This window comes from Engystomops pustulosus, chromosome 3 (genome assembly GCF_040894005.1).
Source record: "Engystomops pustulosus chromosome 3, aEngPut4.maternal, whole genome shotgun sequence".
Lineage (NCBI taxonomy): Eukaryota > Metazoa > Chordata > Amphibia > Anura > Leptodactylidae > Engystomops > Engystomops pustulosus.
Window position 1 is genome coordinate 119,701,946 of NC_092413.1, and position 20,982 is coordinate 119,722,927.

The following is a 20,982-nucleotide window of genomic DNA, read 5'->3' on the forward strand; positions in this document are numbered from 1 at the left end:
CAGGCTACTTCACGCCCCAGTAGCCTCTGCAGATAGTTTACATATTACTTAACATTTTTTAAAAGTTATATTTATTTTACTAATCATAAAACTTAATCTAAGGGCAGAGGAAGATCTACTCTTGATGGTAGGTTTCCATTAAGCTGCAAATGGACCTGTGTTATCTGCATGTAAAATCCGTCCATATGGAGACAGGAGAAAAGACACACGGAACCAAAGAAACCACATGTGTGTATATGAGCCCCAAGAAATACATAGTGACATTTTCTAGCCATTGAAACAACAGCTACCACATATCCAAACCCAAGTGTAAGATAAGGGGCCATACTCCTCATTTAGCTGAAGTGGGGAGACAATCATCCTTCTGACATATCACCTGCCATGCCACAGTGACTTAATACATTAGGCTCCTGCATGTGTGTGCTTGGAGTGAAGACCATGTGTAGTCACTTCATATTCAGGGAAGGGTACATAGCTGAAACTTGAGTTGGAAAATTGTCATAGTTTACTATGTGAAACTGGGTTGTTACAAACCTACATAGTCAGTAATGAGTTAATTGATTCTACATTTTTTTGGCAGAGGTGAATTCAACAGGTGTTGACCCAATTTAGGAAGTTATCCCCAATACGCAGGGTCCCCCACCAAATACGAGAATGAGACCCCAGCAATCTCCATCTGCTACCACAGAATTGAAGGGAGCTGCAGAACGCAGGCTTGTCCTGCCACTGATTAAGGAGATTCTCATTCTCCTATTTGCTGGGGGTCCATGATGGTGGGGAACTGGCAGACCCTCAGTTATCAGCTTGGTATCCCCACTGTCTTGTGGATAACTTCCCAAGATAGAACAACCCCTTAAATGAACAGAGACTTGAAACCTGGAACTAGGCGATATCCTTTAGGAAATGTAGCAAACATGCCTGTCTACAGTTAAATGGTTACAACTTTTTACCCCCTCCTTACTTCCCAACATATACCTTTAATACAGGAATGTTTTGTTTTTTTTTTTTTGTAAAATTCTGTTGAAGCATGGTTGAAAAACAATAACTACCTTTCATTTGTTGATTTTCATAGAATTTTAATTTTTACTTTTTGTCAGATTCAAGTTATTTCTGGGACCATGATGGGTACCAGCAATTCTGTCCACATGTGTAATTACTGTACTTGAAGTCCCTTCCTAGTTTTTGATCCGTGAAATTCAGTCACCAAATAGTCCAGGATTAACAGACAGAATCCTAACATATTGATAACAACTGATGACATATACTTATTGGAATATATTTCCTGAGCACAGTCCGTCATGCATTAGACTAGAAACCAGTTTCAATGTGGGAAGTTATCATATTTTACCTTCTGCACATCTATAAGGGAATTATGCACTAAAATCTGGAAGACTGGACGTGAATAAATCCAGCTCGTCACAAAGCTACGTGACAAAATTTATAGCAGCTGATGTCCACATTATTTTAGATTCAGTGGGATCAAAGGGCTAACCTATATGTAATTGTAGAGTGACAAAGCCTCTCTATACATTACTGATCCTCCCTCTATGTAGATTCAGGGTAAAGTCACCTTCTACAGTGTAACACTATGATGAAAGTCACCGATGGCTTGGAGGTATAATAGTTCTTTCTTTGTGTTGCTGGGGATTATCATTTTAGGATGTAAAAGGGACTGTAAGCAGGAGTGGACTTTACAGATCAGATTTATCATTTATTCCAGCATTTTGGAGGGTGTCTGGAGCTCTTTTAGTGTACTTTTTAGGTTAGATTTTATTATAGCGATTAAGACAACTTGAGATATGTGGCTTCATTTTGTAACATGAGGTTCTATCTGCAAAGGATGTGCAAACTAGAACCACAAGGTGGAAGACTAACACTTTCCATACAACTTACATTGTGGTCTGCAAGCAGCGAGTAGTAGAGTTCTCTGTACAGTACCATATCATGTGATTAGGAAACTGTGCAGCAGGGTTCTACAGGCTGCCACATGGAAGTAGCAGAAAACGCAGAAACACCTCTTAAGCATCATGTACGTATTCACACAGTTCAGATGCAGATCGTGTACTCCGATATTGGGTGACCTGCCGCTCTCCTGCCTCCAGTTCAGGGAAGCCCCATGTAGTGGTTGATCATTGACCCCTATGGACTTTATACCTGTCACAGGCACAATCCGGGTAACACAGCATTCGCCCTGCATAGCCACTTGTGTATCGGACTACACAGCACTGCACAGCCTCCGCACACTTGTGTACCGGACTACACAGCACTGCACAGCCTCCGCACACTTGTGTACCGGACTACACAGCACTGCACAGCCTCCGCACACTTGTGCATTGGACTATACAGCACTGCACAGCCTCCGCACACTTGTGTACCGGACTACACAGTGAGCTGGCTGTTCCCTTACCTGCACAGAGATCGCACTACACAGGCAGAGCGGGCACTTCCTGGAGCAGGGTGACGCACAGGCTGATGGGAGGAGCCAGGGCTGTGCTGCCTGCACACACTGACATGGAGGGAGACTGCTCTCACATGCAGCCTGCGCATGCTCTCTAGGTAGATAGACACACGTATGACAGGTATGCAGAAGATATACAATAGATAGGCGACAGCCTCAGATATGTGATTGATGAATAACATGTATGTAATACACACATGACACATTAATTAGACTTAGAATAGGAAAAAAGGGACAAAAATGTCTGCTGAAAGACACGCCCATAACCCGCCCTGATCCCACCCCCTAGCATATTCTAATATCCATTGTGGCCCCTCCCCCCTCACATTATGGAACCTTATCTCCTCCTCCCCTCACATTGTGGCCCCTCTCCTTCTCCCTTCACTTTGTAACTCCTCTATTCCTGCTCCCTCTATATTGTGGCCCCTCTCCTCCCCTTCCCCCTCACAATATGGCCTCCCAGTCACTTTGTGGCCCATCTCCTCCTCCTCACATTTTGGCCCCTGCCCTCCTTCCTCTTCACTTTGTGGCCCCTGTCCTCTTCTCCCCCACTTTGTGACCCCCTGATGAGGCTCAATGATGATACAGGGAGATGACAAATTTGCACTATATTCTTATTGGCTTTGTTGTTACAGTTTTCAGTATACAGTCCAAATGACACCTCCTCTTCATTCTGTGAGTGAGATCATCTTGATACCAAATCGATATAATTAATGCACTCAAAAATCATAATCTTTTGAAAAAAAGAATTTGACATATTGCCAATGGTTCATATCTTGCATGACCGGCTATTGAGATAATTTTTTGAAGGAGATAATTTTTTGAAGGAGATAATTTTTTGAAGGAGTTTAGGCCATAAGTATCAGCCATAACAACCTCCTGCGGCAGAGAGTTCCATAGTCTCACTGCTCTTACCGTAAAGAATCCCTGTCTATGGCGATGGTAGAACTGCCTCTCCTAATCTGACATAGTATTCTAGCCGCCCCCATTCCCAAAAAAAGCTCTCTCTTGGTCATGCGCTGATGAGTGCATTCACTCTAGCGTATGCCCACCCATAGTCCAGCGGGAAAACGAAAGGCACGCTGGAGAGGAGGAGGGGTGAGCAATGTGCACCCCTCCCCTCTTCATTGTGATGCACAGCGAATTCCCCGTGTACGGAGCAGTGCCGTCGCCACCAACACCAGCCTATGTGGTTAGTTTATGCTGTCAGCACATTGGAATGAATGAGGAGTAAAATGGCAGTATATGGTAAGATCGTACAGACAACCTAGGGTTAAAGTACTCTAGGGAGTCTGAAAAATAGTAAAAATAAAAATAAAAAAAAGTTGAAAAAAAAATTATAATAAAAAAACAACCTAAAAACTCAAACCACCCCCCTTTCCCTAGAAGTGATATAAGGTATTGCCGCGTCCGAAAATGCCAGATCTATCAAAATACAACAGCTTTTTTTTACTGTGTTTAACCCCGTAACAGAAAACTGCGCCCAAAGTCGTAAATGGCACTTTTTTGCCATTTAAAAAAAATAATTAATTCTATAAAAAGTGCTCAAAAGGTTGTACAGTCCAAAAAATTCTAACATTGTAAACATCATCAAAAGCCGCAAAAAACGACACCACCCAAAGCCTATACAAATTTGGTATCGCCGTAATCGTACCGACTAGTAAACATGTCATTTGGGGAGCTCAGTGAAATCCGTAAAATCCAAGCCGACAAGAATACGGCACAAATGCGTATTTCAACCAATTTTACTGCATTTGGAATTTTTTTCCTGCTTCCCAGTACACGGCATGGGATATTAAACACCACTATTTTGAAGTGTAATTTGTTATGCAGAAAATAAGCCGTCACATAGCTCTGTACATGGAAAAATAAAAAAAGTTATAGATTTTTTAAGGTGGGGAGTGAAAAATGAAAACGCAAAAACGAAAAAGGGCTGCGCCGATAAGGGGTTAACTGTCTGGGAGAACTTTCCTTACCTCTTCCTGCTGCTGGAGCTTTCTCTGTGTGGTAGTGTGACCTGAGTGAAGTTGGCCCCCCCACCTTGTTCAAATCAAACAAAATTGGTGTCAAACGTTTGTGCTACGTTTGTGCTGGTTTGTGCAGCAAAATTTTTCGTTTGTGCCGCTATCGTTTTTAAGATATTGAGAGTTTCCAGAGGTCATCAGAGGTCAACCAGCCCCCCCACATTGTCCAAACCAAACAAAACTGGTGCCTAACAATTCTGCTACGTTTGTGCTGGTTTGTGCTGCTCAAATTTTTGTTTGTGCTGCTTTTGTTTTGAATATATGAACAAAAAATGAAAGGTCAAAAGTTCAAGCAGCCCCCCCACATTAACCAAATCGAACAAAACTGGTGTCAAACGTTAGTGCTCCGTTTGTGCTGGTTTGTGCAGCAAAAATTTTCGTTTGTGCTGCTATAATTTTTAATATATTCATACTTTTTTCCAGAGGTCATCAGAGTTCATTTCTTCCAAAGTACAATGTGTTTGCTAGCTCCCCCTAGTGATCAAACTAGGGAAGTGTCACTAAGTTTGTTTTTTACCAGTTCATCCTAAACACCTTTAACCTATGTAAACACCTGAACATAAAAATGATAGCGGCACAAACAAAAATTTGTGCTGCACAAACCAGCACATACGTAGCACTAACGTTTGACACCAGTTTTGTTTGATTCGGTTAATGTGGGGGGGCTGCTTGAACTTTTGAACTTTAATTTTTTGTTAATTTATTTAAAACAAAAGCAGCACAAACAAAAATTTAAGCAGCACAAACCAGCACAAACGTAGCAGAATTGTTCGGCACCAGTTTTGTTTGGTTTGGGCAAGGTGTGTGTGTGGGGGGGGGGCTGGTTGACCTCTGATGACCTCTGGAAACTTTCATTAAAATCTTAAAAACGATAGCGGCACAAACGAAAATTTCTGCTGCACAAACCAGCACAAACGTAGCACAAACGTTTGACACCAATTTTGTTTGATTTGAACAAGGTGGGGGGGCCAACTTCACTCAGGTGGTAGTGTGGGGGTCTGGCTTTCAGTTTTGCAGGGAGAGACATTTATATTGCCAATATATGGTGCATAGTCATATTACAAAGGCATACAACATTGTTGCAAAAGTATACATTAACCCTTTGAACTCAGCCTTGTGAATTCACATATAAGCCCTTTTTGTACATGATTTATGGCAGTTATATCAGCAATAAAGGCTGTAATGGAAACTCTGCTGCTGATATAAGCTTTGTACGGAGTGATAACCAGTATTTCTACACTTTATGGTATGATGTGTGCAAAAGTAACAAACATAATAGCCAAACTTCAGTTATAAATTCTGAATTAGTTAACACTACTGTTCAGATTTCTGTTTCTAGCTTCTGCTTGAAAAAGAAAAAAAAACAAAATTAAATGGATTCATTACAAATCAGAGTGAAATCAATGCAATTTTTAAAGGGAACCTGTCACCTGAAGGCAGAATTTTATTGGTGACAGGTCTCAATAGGCACCGCAGAGTACATTACATGACACCTGGATTGATAGTTCTGCTCCCATCCGTTCCCTTAATATCCCCTGTTAAAGATTACCTGGCTCTATGCTAACAAGTCCTTGCCAAGTCCTGGGGTGATGTCTGTTTCAACGCTTGCCTGCTCATTTATGCCTCTCCCACTCTCTCGCTCTTCGCATCACTGCTCAGTCTGCAGAGGGATGCTGGATAAGCAGGTGCCAGAGTTACGCAAACTACGTAGAGAGTTTGTGTACCTGAGTGCTTTCTAGTTGAAATGTGCAGAGACGCCGCAATTCTGCAGTTCGCTGCCGGGTGCATCAGGCGCCAGGGTGTACGGCTCTCCGCGCAGACGCAAGGTTTCATGTGCAGTGAGCCGACGTCACAATGAGAAGAGGGAGAGATAGGGAGGGGAATTGAGTGAATAATTAGAAGCTGGGCAAAGACATGTAAATGAGCAGGCAAGCATTGAAATTTGAAAAGAGACATCACCCCAGGACTTGGCAGGGAGCAGGGAGATCTTTAACAGGGGAACGGAGGGGTGCAGAGATGTCAATCAGGGTGTCATGTAGTGTACTCTGCAAGGCCTATTCAGACCTGTCACCAGTAAAATTCTGCCTTCTGGTGACAGGTTCCCTTTAATGTCCTACATTTAATGTAGGAAGCTCCTGCCCGTCACTGCATAGTGCTCGGTGCGGCCGGAAACGGCCACTCGAGCACTATTACTGGAGCGATGTGGCCGGAATACAACCCCGGCGCACATCGCTCCATGAACTAGGCTGCGCGGCCGCGCGATGACGTCATCACGCGGCCGCGCACCCCTTCCTGCCCGGACGCGGCAAGAAGATAGAAGACTTAGGTGAGTACAGGGTTTTTAATTTTTTATTAAAAAGGGCAGTAAAAAGATTGTGGCGACTGGGGGCCAATAGTTAGTTATGAGGGGAAGAATAAGAAATAATTAATTATAAGGGGCAGCTTAGGAAATAATTAATTATGAGGGGCAGAATAAGAAATAATTATGAGGGGTAGAATAGGAAAAAAATTATTATAAGGGGCAGCATAGGAAATAATTAATTATAAGGGGCAGCTTAGTAAATAATTAATTATAAGGGGCACCACAGGAAATAATTATAAGGGGCAGCTTAGTAAATAATTAATTATGAGGGGCAGCATAGGAAATAATTAATTATAAGCGGCAGCATAGGAAATAATTATAAGGGGCAGCTTAGTAAATAATTAATTATGAGGGGCAGCATAGGAAATAATTAATTATAAGCGGCAGCATAGGAAATAATTATAAGGGGCAGCTTAGGAAATAATTAATTATGAGAGGCAGCATAGGAAATAATTAATTATGAGGGGTAGAATAGGAAATAATCATTAGAGGCAGAATAGGAAATAATTAATTATGAGGGGTAGAAGAGGAAATAATTAATTATGAGGGGTAGAATAGGAAATAATTAATTATGAGGGGCAGCGTAGGAAATAATTAATGGTGGGGGCAGCATAGGAAATAATTAATTATGAGGGGTAGAATAGGAAATAATTAATTATTATAATTTAGTCCGGCCCTCCAACGGTCTGAGGGGGACAGTGAACGGCCCCCTATGTAAAAAGTTTGGGGACCCCTGCGTTAGACGGTCATCATTTATTCTTACGTTTTTTAATGTATAAAATGACAGAGCTTGAAATAGAGATGAAGAAATAGACAGATATAGATAGACATTAATAATAAATATAGAGATAGAAAAATAGAAGATAAATATATTATAGATAAATGTGAGAAATGAGAGATCGATAGGTAGGTAGAAATGAGAGATTGATAGGTAGAAAATCGAGATCAACAGGTAGGTAGAAATGAGACATCTAAAGATGACATCTATGATAGATAGATAAATAGATAAGCTATAAATCAATATATTTAAAGCAAAAGAAAGCTATCTGTTACTGTAACGAATACTGTTATCTTCAGTTTTATTACCGTTTATTTACCATCTGTTATCTTTTTGTAACAGAGGTAAATAAAAGAAAATCCTGATGGTAGTGTGAAATTAGCCCTAGGCTACATTCACACGACCGCCGGGGGACGTACATATGTCTCACACAGACGGCAATGGCCGCACAGAGCAAACGTGTAGTTCTGGTAAAGATCAGATATGTCCGATTATTTGCATTGCATTTCCACTGCATCTGCTAAAACGCAGCATGTGATCAAGGCTGAAGCCATTGGAATGCGTCAAAAACGCGACACAACACATCGCGTGAAATGCCCTCAGTCTTTGAGTGTCGTTATGTTGTTAAAATATGCAAATAAGTTTTCCAGGATGTGATAAGGAAAACCATGCCACTTTTAGCTACCTTGTAAGTCAGCTCCCTTGACATCAAGCATGACCTACAACACATGACGACGATGCAAGATTAAAGCCAAACCAGCATATCTATACTAGAAGTAACAGATTCCCAACTGTACACTGTTTTGACCTGGTTGGTCTTTACTTTGTTATCTACCCGCCTATCTCTTTTAAATTCCTGTTTATTTCAGCGTGTAGATTGCTGAAGGTGAATGCAGTACTTGTGACGGATCATCTTGGGATGCACAGGCGCAAGATCTTGTGAAAATTGGAAAATATCTAAATGTTACTGTTCACTCAGTACGCTTCATTCTTTTATTTTTCAAGCGCTCTGCTTAAAAGGAACGTCCAGGGTTAATCATTTTTTATTATTACCCTCAAGTAGTATAAGCTCCCTCTGAAACAGCTAAGAGTCCTTGCTTCCAGTATAGTGTGCATTCTCCAGTTACCTTTGACTATTTTGTTATACAGAGGTTTACATAGAAATGGCACCCTTGCTACAGCATAATACAGAACACAGCCTTTACTGTGTAAATATCGTCGACCCAACATAACCACTAAGCCTCTGTATACTAGAAAAGGACTACAATGGTTGAAGTAACTGTGCTGGATGGGAGGTGAGAGCAAAGGTTCATATTAGTTCTTTTGTTTTGTACAACAATATTAAAATAGCGATTGAATATAGTAAACCCTTTAAGGCTGGAATCAAGATTCAGACTGCAACATATACTATCTGAAATGGTAAAACTTAAAGGTATATTCCCATTTCAAATGAATGTTATTCTCTCTATAATGAAAAGTTATACAGTTTTCCAATTTACTTTCTGTATCAATTCCTCACAGTTTTCTAGATCTCAACTTGCTGTCAATCTATAGAAAGCTTCTATGTTTATTTCCAGTGGACAGAAATCTGACAATGGTTATATAAGTGTGCAGCTTGCTCTATCACGCAGCTCTGATAACTCTCCCATGCTAACAAGCGGTGCAACTCTATGACCATGGTCTGATTTCTGTCCACTGGAAGTAAGCAATGAAATTTTCTATAAATTGACAGCAAGCAGAGATCTAACATGAGGAGTTGATACAGAAAGTATCACCTGCTGTGATTAAGGACAGTGTATTTTCACCCCTCTGCTTCTAATAACCTTTCCATTTTATAAGTCAATGAATGATTGTGGAGGCCAGTGTTACAAATAGCACACAAATGCTTCTGACATCACCCAGGTTCTTCAACTCCATTCATGCTGCCAGCAATATACAGTGCACACTTCTCTTTGTGCCCCTCCCAACATATCCACCCTGCCTATAGTCCATAACCTGCATCTGCAGTTGCCAGCTACAGATTTTCCTTGGCAACGAGCAAGCCAGACAAAAGCAAATCAGACAGAGCAACCAGGCAAATGGTTGCAGCTCACCACCCCTATCACTCCAGGACATACTATAGCATTGTACAGTTATGGCCAAAAGTTTTGAGAATGACACAAATATTACCTTTTCACATGATCTGTTCCCCTCTGGTTTTTATGGGTGTTTGTCAGATGTTTTTATCACATACAGAAATACAAGTGCAATCATATTATGAGTAACAAAAGCTTTTATTGACAGAATGAGTTACTGCAGCAAGTCAATATTTGCAGTGTTGCCCCTTCTTCTTCAGGACCTCTGCAATTCTCCTTGGCAGCTCTCAATCAACTTCTGAATCAAATCCTGACTGATAGCAGCCCATACTTGCACAATCAATGCTTGCATTTTGTCACAATTTGTTGGTTTTTGTTTGTCCACCCGTCTCTTGATGATTGACCACAAGTTCTCAATGGGATTAAGATCTGGGGAGTTTCCAGGCCATAGAATCTCTATTTTGTTCCCTGAGTCATTTAGTTATCACCTTTGCTTTATGGCAAGGTGCTCCATCATACTGGAAAAGGCATTGTTGATCACCAACTGGTCTTGGACGGCTGGGAGAAGTTGTTCTTGGAGGACATTCTGGTACTATTCTTTATTCATGGAAATGTTTTTAGGCAAGACTGTGAGAGCCGATTCCCTTGGCTGAGAAGCAACCCCACACATGAATGGTTGCAGGATGCTTTATAGTTGGCATGAGACAAGACTGGTGGTATCGCTCACCTTGTCTTCTCTGAACAAGCTGTTTTCCAGATGTTCCAAACAATCGGAAAGGGGATTCATCAGAGACAATGATTTTACCCCAGTCCTCAGCAGTTTACTCCCTGTACCTTTTGCAGAATATCAGTCTGTCCCTGATGTTTTTTCTGGAGAGAAATGGCTTTGTTGCTGTCCTCCTTGACACCTAGCCTGGCTCCAAGAGTCTCCGCCTCACAGTGCGTGCAGATGCACTCACATCTGCCTGCTGCCATTCCTGAGCAAGCTCTGCACTGCTGGTAGCCTGATCCCGAAGCTGAAACACTTTTAAGAGACGGTCCTGGCGCTTGCTGGTCCTTCTTGGGCGCCCTGGAGCCTTTTTGGCAACAATGGAACCTCTCTCCCTGAATTCGTTGATGATGCAATAGATTGTTGACTGAGGTGCAATCTTTCTAGCTGCGATACTCTTCCCTGTTAGGCCAGTTTTGTGCAGTGCAATGAGGACTGCACGTGTTTCTTTAGAGATAACCATGGTTAACAGAAGAGAAACAATGATGCCAAGCACCAGCCTCCTTTTAAAGTGTCCAGTGGTGTGATTCTTACTTAATCATGACAGATTGATCTCCAGCCCTGTCCTCATGAGCACCCACACCCGTGGTAATGGAGCAATCACTGAAACGATGTTAGCTGCTCCGTTTAAGGCAGGCCTGCAATAAAGTTGAAATGTGTTTTGGGGGAAAAAGTTCATTTTCTAGGGAAATATTGACTTTGCAATTAATTGCTGTTAAGCTGATCACTCTTTATAACATTCTGGAGTATATGCAAATTGCCATTATAAAACCTGATGCATTTGTATCATTCTCAAAACTTTTGTCCATGACTGTATATCCTGGTTTGGACAAAGCCTTTATCGGGATAGAAAGAGATCTAAAGTATCCATTAAATAATTTTTGAGGTGGTTTATGTGCTGTTTAGAGGCTTTCTTTAAATGTATTTATTGTGTAAAAGAAGATTTTATCCAGTGCATGATCCAGAGGCCAGGAGAAATCACTAAAGCTTTAATGGCTTGCTATTTCTAAAGACTCATCCTAATAATTTTAATAAATCATGGTTTTTATACGGCTGAAAAAAGACACATGTCCATCAAGTTCAACCAAGGAAGGGAAGGGATTGGATGAGGAAGGGGTTTAGGGGCGACAATTCTATATAACATAACTATCAATTTATTTAGGTGTAAAAAGGCATCTAGACTCTTCTTGAAGCTCTCTGCTGTCCCTGCTGTGACCAGCGCCCGAGACAGGCTATTCCACAGATTGACAGTTCTCATAGTAAAAAAGCCCTGTCGCCTGTGGTGATTTAAACTTGATTTCTCGTGACGGAGACAGTGCCCCCTTGTCTTTTGATTTGATCTAATCTGAACAACGTACCACCATATTTTTTGTAAGGACCATTCATATATTTATATAAGTTAATCATGTCCCCTCGTAGTCATCTCTTTTCCAGACTAAATAAATCTAGTTGTTTTATTCTTTCCTCATAACGAAGACCCTTCATACCCCTTATCATTTTTCTGGCTCTATGTTGAACCCTCTCCAGCTCCAGGGCATCCTTTTTATGGACCGGTGCCCAGAACTGGACTGCATATTCCAGGTGAAGCCGAACCAATGCCTTGTACAGTGCTAATATTACATCCCTATCCTGAGAGTCCATACCACTTTTGATACATGACAAGATCCTACTGGCTTTAGAGGCAGCTGATTGACATTGCATGCTGTTATTCAATTTATGATCTACTAGTACCCCCAGGTCTTTCTCAACAAGGGATTCCCCCAGATGTACTCCCCCAAGGACATAATTTGCCTTTGGATAATTAGCCCCCAGAAGCATAACCTTACATTTATCCACATTGAACCTCATTTGCCAAGTGGATTTCCAAACACTCAGTTTGTCCATATAAACATCCTATAAACATCCTCCATACACAGTGTATTACACTACACAGCTTGGTGTCATCTGAAAAAATAGACAGTGCTATTAATTCCTACCTCTATATCATTAATAAATATATTAAATAGTAGTGAGCCAAGTACAGAACCCTGGGGTACACCATTTATAACTGGTGACCATTCCGAGTAGGAATCATTGACCACAATTCTCTGAATACTATCCTTCAGCCAATTTTCAATCCAACTGCAAATGATTCCTGCCAAACTAATAGACCTTACTTTACACATCAGGAGTCTATGAGGGACAGTGTCAAATGCCTTTGCAAAGTCCAAGAACACAATATCCACAGCATCTCCTCCATCTAGGCATCTGCTCACCTCTTCATAGAAGCAGATCAGGTTAGTCTGACAACTTCTATTCTTAGTAAACCCATGCTGGCTGTCACTTATTATACTATTTGATGTCTCATACTCAAGTATATAGTCTTTTACTCACCCTTCCAATATTTTACAAACAATGGAAGTTAAACTTACAGGCCTGTAATTGCCTGGTGAAGTTCTAGAGCCCTTTTTATATATTGGCACCACATTTGCCTTACGCCAGTCACTTGGCACCACACCAGACATTACAGAATCCCTGGAGATTTTAGACAGCTGTACTGCAATAACAGAACTGAGTTCTTTAAGAACTCATGGGTGCAACCCATCTGATTCAGGAGCCTTGTACATATTGATTTTTATTGAGCTTAGATTGGATCATGTCTACATTCAGCCAGTCTAGTATATCACAGGATCCATGACCTGCAGTGGCACCACCAGCTCTTTCTTATATCGTATAAACTGAGCTAAAAAACCCATTTAGTATTTCCGCCTTCTCTTGGTCTCCAGTCACCGATGTCCCATTTTCAGAATAAAGCGGTCCAACCTGCTCTGACCCATTTTTTTTTGCATTGATATACTTGAAAAATTTCTTAAACTTGAATAAACTAGATTTTTATTTGAATACATTTGCACAGTTTTTATGTACACACATGAATAAAAATCTCATATTCATCATTCAGTTAAATTCTTCAATACAGATCAAATCGTAAATATTCACAGAGATCTAAAGCAGCAAAACACCTTTGATGCAATGGGCAGTATGTTGCTGAATTTATAACCTAAAAATGGGTTGTTTGAAATAAACAATTGTTTTCCCAGAATTTGTATTCCTAACATTTATAGGCTTTAAATAGTATTTGTCACAGGTGCCCCCGCGATCCATGCCCCGCTTGCCCAGCATGCCCCGCGATCCACACCTGTGCCCTTCTCGGTGGTGTGGTCCCCGTTCCCGCTGGTCCCGCTCTTGCAGCCCCGTTCCCAGGCCTATACTTACCACTCCATGCTCCTGCTCCGGATCCTTCTAGGCCACGCACGTCCCCGCTACTAGGGCGCGCGTGGCCTAGAAGGATCCGGAGCAGGAGCATGGAGTGGTAAGTATAGGCCTGGGAACGGGGCTGCAAGAGCGGGACCAGCGGGAACGGGGACCACACCACCGAGAAGGGCACAGGTGTGGATCGCGGGGCATGCTGGGCAAGTGGGGCATGGATCGCGGGGGCACCTGTGACAAATACTATTTAAAGCCTATAAATGTTAGGAATACAAATTCTGGGACTCTTGAAGATATAAAGGGCCAGCATCCTCCTGATTGGCGCTGGTTAATCCAGCTTTGCCTTATAATCCGGCACCTCCCTTTCTACCTTGCCGGATCTTCAGCATCATTTCTTGTTAAGTGAAAGCCCTCCAGTGTTCCCTGTGATTCCAGTGTTCCTCCGTGTTCCTGTTATTGTCCTGCCGTGAGTTCCAGCGTTTCCTTCCAAGGTGTTCTCCTGCTGTCTTCCCAGACTCGGACTGTGTCCGGCATCCCTCCACTACTTTGGCTGCCTCCGTGGGCCTAGTCACACCCGTGGAACGACCTGGTGGCGCCCCGCTGCAAGACCAGGTGCCAGGTGCCACTTAGACTCTGATCCCGGGTGCCGGATAGTACCATCACCTCCCACGGTGGTCCAGCGGGTCCACGACTCCAGAACCCTTCTGCCCATGACAGTCACCTACTCCAGAATTATGACTGTAACTCCAGAGTTTGTGACAGTATTGCAGCTCAGAAAATCTGACTTTGGTAATAGGAAATTGGTTGTTGCCTCAGAAGAGGATCTATTAAGCAATTAGCAATTAATAGGAAACAACTTCCAGATTACACAAACCCCTTGTCAGTAGGTTAAAAATAAAAATGTAGGAAGTGCAAAGTAAAATATGTCTCTAAGATCATAATAAAAAGTCAGGAATACTATTAGGAGAATAAATAATTGAGCAGTATAGAATTTTGTATTAAACATAAAAATAATATTTCCATTACATAAAAATAATACAAGCCTTTTATTTATGTTATAATAGAACATCTAGGTTCTTCAAAGTGTTTTACTAAAATATGAATATGCAAGCCAAGAAACTATAAATTCAAACAAAGTACACGTTGAAGTAAATTTAGTGAAGCCTAATTAAGAAAAACTAATTTAAATTGTAAATATGTTGTTCTTCATAACTAGTGTTCATTTCCTAAGCTGTCAGGAGCTTTCACCATTTAATTTGCTCTTCACAATTAATGGAAGATTCAAAGCATAGCATCGTTTGTGTGTAAGTAAATATAACATGGAAATTAGATGAACATAAAAGTAAACTACTTTTTTTCTGGAAGGTGATAAGAAATGCTCGCAACATAACACACAATTACAGAAAATTAATAGATTAAGTGAATATACAACCAGAATATAATTAGCTGAATAAAGGACTAAAAATATAGACTATAAAGTGAGAACATATTCAAAGAAAGGGATCAAAATCTAGCATACAAACCTTAAAGGGGTTGGCCACTTTACCTCATGTTTTTTGTAATGTGTGTGTAAGTGTGGGGGGCAAGAAATTTGATAATTTACCAATATACATCCATTACATGACCCTCCATCTGTGGCCATTTTATGGATGTTTATATCTTTGCTCTTGTATATTAGAAGCCATTGAGGAGCAGTATATTAAGTTATAAATTTGTTTCTCTTGTTGTTCTGTTATGTCAATATCAAGGCAATATACTGACTTACATTTTTTTGATACTCTTTTGTCAATCAGGATGCATCGCTGCAGTTTTCCTTGCACGTTTGTTACTACTTTTACCTGAAAATTGGAATTAAAGAATTACGTTTTTATCTACACTTGGTGCGGCATGCGCTTTCTTCTATCCAGACCCTTTCCCATTTCTCTATAAAATTTGGTCTCTCTCTTCTCTCCCCATCTTTTAACAAATTATAGATTACTGAAAGAGAATGAAATATATGGCCTTTACCCAAACAACTCTTTTCGAATATTGTTAAATCTTGACAAAAGGAACCTGCTGGTGGTAAGGATTTTAGAAAATTATGTAGTTGGAGTGCTCTCCAGTAACCCAGATTGCTAGGAATCTCCTGTGAGGTTAAGTCCCTCAGCGTCCACCATTCATTCTCCTTTATGTAATCCTTAGCATATATTCTCCCAAACTGATTCCACTCTTTAAATCTCTGGTCTTCCCTACCTGGTTCAAATTTTGGATTATCTAGAATGGGAAACAGAGGGGACAACGTAGGAGATAGATGACTTCCTCATATATATTTGTTACAGATCTTTAAAGTTTGAGTTATGGTTGGATGTTTAAGATCAGGTATACATGGTAGTTGGATCCAGGGGGCTCCTTTAAGAGAGATCGGAGATATACTTTCTTCTATTTCCACCCATAATTTCAGATCTTTATGTCTATGCCAATCAATTACCCTTGATAGATGGGTGGCTATATAGTATCTAAATATATTTGGCACTTCCAATCCTCCTTTTCATTTTGACCTGTATAGTATCTCTCTTGAGACTCTCGCCTTCTTACCCCTCCAGATAAAGGCAAAAATATATGAAGTTATTTTTTGAAAAAATGATTTAGGGATTGTAATTGGGATTGCCTGTAAAAAATACAAAATTCTTGGGAGTAAGTTCATTTTTATTATAGAGAACCAAGAAAAGTCCCTTTGCCCCAGTGCTCTAGATCTCTCTCTACCTGATTCATTAACGGTATAAAATTCTTTCTAAATAGTCTATTTAGGTCAGCTGTTAAAGTGATCCCCAAATATTTAATCTCTTCTGTATTCCATTTGAAGCGAAATTTCTCCTTCAGATTGACCACCTCTCTACTGGGAATGGAGATGTCGTATTTCGTATTTAGTATTTCGTATTTATTTAAATTTCGGATTTATTTAAATTTATTTTGTACAATGATAATTTAGAGTAATTTTGTAATTCTACCATCAAGTTAGGCAATGAGATATTTGATTTAGCAATGAAAAATAATAAATCATCTGCATAAGCGGATACTTAATGATTCCTCTGTCCAATTTTAATACCTTCTATATCTGCATTAGCCCTGACAGCACACAGAAGTGGTTCAATAACTAAAGAGAATATGAGAGGGGAGAGGCGGCATCCCTGTCTGGTTCCGTTCGATAGAGAAAAATATTTAGATGTAACACCATTTATTTTAACTGCAGCGGTTGGGTTTTCATATAATGCTCCAATCCATGTTTGCATTCCCACCCCCAAACCTATATGAGTTAAGGAGCTCTTAATGAAGTCCCAACGTATTCTATCGAATGCTTTCTCTGCGTCAGCAGATAAAAGGACCACAGGGATGTCCCCCCTCCTGATCTCATGAATCACATTAATCGCTCTGATTGTCCCATCTATTGATTCCCTAGCAGGCATGAAGCCGATTTGATCTCTATGTACTAAATTTCCAGGTAAGGCGAAAGGATCCAGGTAAGGATCTTAGCAAATAACTTCAGATCCGAGTTGAGGAGCGAAATTGGTCTATAGTTCACACAAGAATTTGGGTCCTTACCCTCTTTATGTATCACAGAGATATGCGCTCTCAGAAGCCCTGGTGGAAGGGGTTCATCTGATTGAATTGTATTAAATGTTTCTAAAAATCTGTTTTGAAGTTGTGTTGAGAAGATTTTATAGTATTTTATTGTAAACCCATCGGGTCCTGGGGCTTTTCCTGATGCTGTTGATAGGATCGCCTCCTGAAATTCCTGTGCTGAGATAGGTCTATCTAATTCTTCAATTGCTTCTGGCGGAAGCTTAGGCATTTTCGAGTCCTGGAGATATTTTTGTATTACAGTCTTTGGGACCTCAATATACTCTCTCTCCTTTATGTTGTATAAATCAGAATAATATTTACAAAAGGTCTCTAGAATTTGGGATGGTAATGTGACCAATTGATTGTGAGTATTTGCAATCTTAGATATATATGCCCTACTTCTCTGATCTCTCAAGGCTCTGGCTAATGTCTTCCCTGGTTTGTTTCCAATTGGGAAAACTCCACACAGGAGGAAAGAACTCCACCGATAGAATAAACCACAATTACACACCTCAAACCCCAGTCCAATTTTAACACTACTCAAAGCGGCGGTCCCTTCATAGATACCTATGCACTGGTGGCCTTGGATCTAAGATCAATCAAGAGACCAAATAAACAAACTTGAATAAGAAAGAAAGAGAAGCCCTAAAAAGACTCATGGATAATCTAAAAATCATTCTAAAACCAGCAGAAAAGGGTGGCGGTACAGTAATAATCAACCTAGAGGATTAGATACAGGAATCCCTCAAGATTCTGTAGGATACCAACTATTACACGCGGTTGGAGGAGGATCCAAAACACGAAAATATGACAAAATTAAGTAAATTACTCAAAGAAGCACACTCGGCAGGAATCGTTAATAAGAAGGAATATCAATATATTCTGCCAAAAACAACAAAAACAGCAATGTTCTATTACCTACCAAAGATTCACAAGAACCCGACTCACCCACCAGGTCGCCCAATAATCTCTGGCGTGAATTATATATTCTTTGTTATCAACTCGTGCTGCATGAACTATGTATCAATTCATATATATTAAGCAGCATAGATCTTTGACACAAGCAGCGCAACCTACTTACTGGTTATATACTCCTAAACCCTGGTTCACAGGCAGGATATAATCTCCTGCATACAAGAGATTGCAGTGGGAGTAACTGAAATATCCTCCCATAGGAACCTGTACCACACTTTCCTATTCTCTACATCCCTTTCATTTCCATGGAGTGCGGGGATACCCTCTAAATAGTCTATAGATTAAAAGGCAGTGCCATCCAGTCTATTGTGTCACCTTCAAATTATTGTATAAAAAAAGACTCCTTCCACCAACGGGAGATGCATTTATGCTTCTAGGTTTTAGTGTTCAACTGTGGCGTGCTTTCTACTGATATTTCATACTTGGATTTATGAACTCAGCACTGTTAACAAGTCTTTGTATCTTAAACGACTCTGATCCTGACACCCTGTTTGAATCCTGGACTGTGGACTGTATATTGGACTGTAGTCTATACTGACATTCCCACTTGCTGTTCAGTGGGGACCCCAGATATCACGAAAACAATTTCCATCAGCTCCATAGAGATTAATGGAGCAGAATGGTCATGCGTGGCTGTCTGCTTCATTACTCTAACGGAGCGACGAGGAGTCCACTCTAACTACTGACTTGTAACGCAGATTCTGTTTTACCACTTCCCCGGAACAGGACTGATTCTAATTATTCTTGACCCCCTGATACCACTTCTATAGTCTCACAGGCACAAAAATGTAAAAAGTGTTTCTGTGGTTGTATAAGTGAGGGAGCTATGATCAGCAGTAAATTCAACCTTCAAATAATCCACAAATAAAATATATTATGCATACTCACCATGCAAGACTCTACTGTAGAACAAAAAACATGATAAAGCATGCTTAAATTTGGACAAAAACATTTAGACAAGTTTATGAAATACATTTGAGAATATAATCTGGTAATTTAAGAAAGGTTGAACTGACAAATGTACTGATACATGCATGATAAAACTCTGCTGCCATCTACCAGGATGATGAAAATAAAACGAGGCCGGAAAATTTAAGTATGACAGTCATCCCTAGCACATAGCCTAAGAAACACACAATTGGTTTCCAAGAAAGAAAATAAAGCTGCTAGAATGGCCCAGACAATCAACTGACCTGAATCCAATTGAAAATATACGGAAGGAACTAAAGATTAGAGTTCATAGAAGAAACCTACTGAACTTTTAGGATTTGACCAGTGTTTGTGTGGAAGATTGGACCAAAATCATACCCAAGCAATACATAGGACTAGTTTCTCGATGCAGGAAGCATCCTGAAGGTGTCAAAATCAACATAGGCTTTTGTTCATTGTATTAAATAATTTTCATTAATACTTTTCAATACATTTCCCTGTCTCATTTCTCATTATTAGATATAACCTAATATATGGACATCTATGATTTGATATTACTTCGAAAGGTAATGTGCTGTTTCTACTGTGGATGCAGAAAATATTCAGACCCCAATAAATTATCACTTTTTGTTTCACTGCAGCCGATTCGCAAGATTAAAAAAGTTTTTTTTTTTTTTGCTAATTAACCCCTTAACCAGGCCCGGCTCCAGCACCCGGCATACCTGGGCAAGTGCCGGGGCCCAGAGAGCTGCCGGGGGCCCACACACGCTGTGCACATCTTCACTCTTCACTTCCTGTGATGAGGAGCTGTGTCCTGCACTGTTCCTCCCCCACTCGGACCAGCACAGACAGCACAGGTAGAGGCTACAGAGCTGCCTGTGTGGTGCAGCACATTATGAGTTAATCCCCCCTCCTCCTCCCCCCATCACCTCTTCACACGGAGCTGCAGTACAGCTGAAATCCGGCAGCTCAGAGATCGGGACGAAGAGGAGGAGGAGGGGGAGAAGCCTGAAGACTCCTCTGTGTGACACCAGGGCTGCTGCAGACAGCACAGGGCGTGTGATGGTATGTGACATGTATGGATGTGTATATAGTGAGTGTATGGTATGTGTGATTATGTGTTTGCCTGCATGTGTATCTGTATCTGTCTGTCAGTGTGTGTGTGCCTCCATGCTTGTCTATCTTTATGCATGTCTCTGTAGCTGTCTGCATGTATCTGTCTGCCTGTATATATGTCTTGCTGCATGTGTGGATGTGTGAGTGATATTAATCATCTCAAATGTACATGAGAAGCAGAGAGGGTTCTGTGTAAGCAGTGATGTGTATTATGAGGTTCCGCAGCAGCTCAGGTGTGTATTCTGAGGTTCCGCAGCAGCTCAGGCGTGTATTCTGAGGTTCCGCAGCAGCTCAGGCGTGTATTCTAAGGTTCCGCAGCAGCTCAGGCGTGTATTCTGAGGTTCCGCAGCAGCTCAGGCGTGTATTCTGAGGTTCCGCAGCAGCTCAGGTGTGTATTCTGAGGTTCCGCAGCAGCTCAGGTGTGTATTCTGAGGTTCCGCAGCAGCTCAGGAGTGTATTCTGAGGTTCCGCAGCAGCTCAGGTGTGTATTCTGAGATTTCGCAGCAGCTGAGGTGTGTATTATGAGGTTCCGCAGCAGCTGAGGTGTGTATTATGAGGTTCCGCAGCAGCTGAGGTGTGTATTATGAGGTTCCGCAGCAGCTGAGGTGTGTATTATGAGGTTCTGCAGCAGGTGAGGTGTGTATTATGA

General features: G+C 41.0%; 1 protein-coding gene across 1 annotated transcript in view; it reads right to left on the reverse strand.

Moving 5' to 3' along the window:
* The window catches only part of MANEA (mannosidase endo-alpha), a 28,294-nt gene extending 25,751 nt beyond the window's left edge, over positions 1-2,543 (reverse strand). Inside the window, 1 exon segment of the mRNA XM_072141936.1 lies at positions 2,408-2,543. The gene's annotated coding sequence lies outside the window, so the exon portion shown is untranslated.
* Positions 2,544-20,982: the final 18,439 nt, after the last annotated feature.